Here is a 1,461-nt window from a genome sequence, read left to right as displayed (position 1 = left end):
AGTATTGCACTGAATACTGAAAGTATTGTACTGAATAAGTATATATGCATTAAGATATGTCGATTAAAACCATTCATAAAAGTAATAAATTAAACATGGAATGGCTTATATACACATTTATTTAATATTTGTCATTTAAAGATTGCATAAAGTCACTCCTCCCTCTCTGCTTCGTATACTAATCTTCTCCGTGCAAAGGGAGCCTCTGACCGACGGTCACCGAACTTTCTCTTCTTTCGCATTGCCCTTCTGCGGCAGGCAACCGCCTCCGCCACAGGCATCTCCAACGGGATCCCAGGATGTGGTGTGCACATAGAAACACCGTCAGTAACTTTTGATATAATTGGCGTTTGTGAATCAGGAAGGTCTCTTGAAGCCTGAGAAATGGGTGTGATATCCATATCAAAAGAAAAGGGAAACACGGAAGTTGCTGCGGTGGTCATCGTATAGTATTCCGATCTGAAGTAATGTGATGAAATGTGCTGTGATTTGACTTTTAACCCGACTCTTCCCCCGCGTATCCCCAAGTCAGGTAAGGTTAAGCGACGACAAATTGAGTTCTTCATCAGAACCATTTCATACTAGAGATATATTTCTGAAGGAAGGGAAATCTAAGAAATCAGCATAAGCAACGTGGGTAGAATTGTATTAATCAGAATAGTTTTGTTTTCTATGAGTCAAACAGTTAGCTCCTATACGTACCGTGATATTTCGTTACATAATAATCAGATCTACTTTACATACCCTTATTTACAGTGATAGGAATATTTATGAAATAATTAAAGAAAAGACATCCAGGAATATCTGAAGGTACACATGCACGCACATATGATTTCAATTAGGACTTCCTGTCCTTCACAATGTTTTTTTCTTACCATAAGTTTTTCAGGTGTAAATTAATTTTTTACTTGACTGTGAGCTTTCTTCATCGCCTCTTTCTTCTACTATATTACGGAATATTTGTTAAACGAACCTACTCTTTCAAAATTGGGTATGTTGCCGCCCCTTACCTAATATACAAGAGGGGTGTAAAACTCTTCGGATATGCAACGCCGGTTTTCACTTACTAGTGTTAATTTCAGATATATGATATTCGCGGAATATATCATACAGGACTAAGAAAATAACATGCCGTAGACCCTACCAGCCCCTGCGCTTTCTTTGCCTGTATGCGATCGTTTCCATTTCTTTGAATTTATTTTGTATCTTTTTTTTTGGGGGGGAGGAAGGGGCATAGCAAAGCGAAGCTGGAATTTATTCCCGCAAGATGACATTTGATATATAAGTAGTTCAGCAATTTGATAAAGTGGCATTTCTGTATAGATGAATAGGTAGCGTGGCCGAGTAGTCTAAAGCGCTGGCTTTAGGGACTAGTCTCTTCGGGGGCGTGGGTTCGAGTCCTACCGTTTTAGATTCATTTCTTGTTTTCCATGAGTTAAGAAATCTTCCAGATACCTTAAA

This window comes from Penaeus monodon, chromosome 22 (assembly GCF_015228065.2).
Source record: "Penaeus monodon isolate SGIC_2016 chromosome 22, NSTDA_Pmon_1, whole genome shotgun sequence".
Classification (NCBI taxonomy): Eukaryota; Metazoa; Arthropoda; class Malacostraca; order Decapoda; family Penaeidae; genus Penaeus; species Penaeus monodon.
This window is presented reverse-complemented; position numbering follows the sequence as displayed.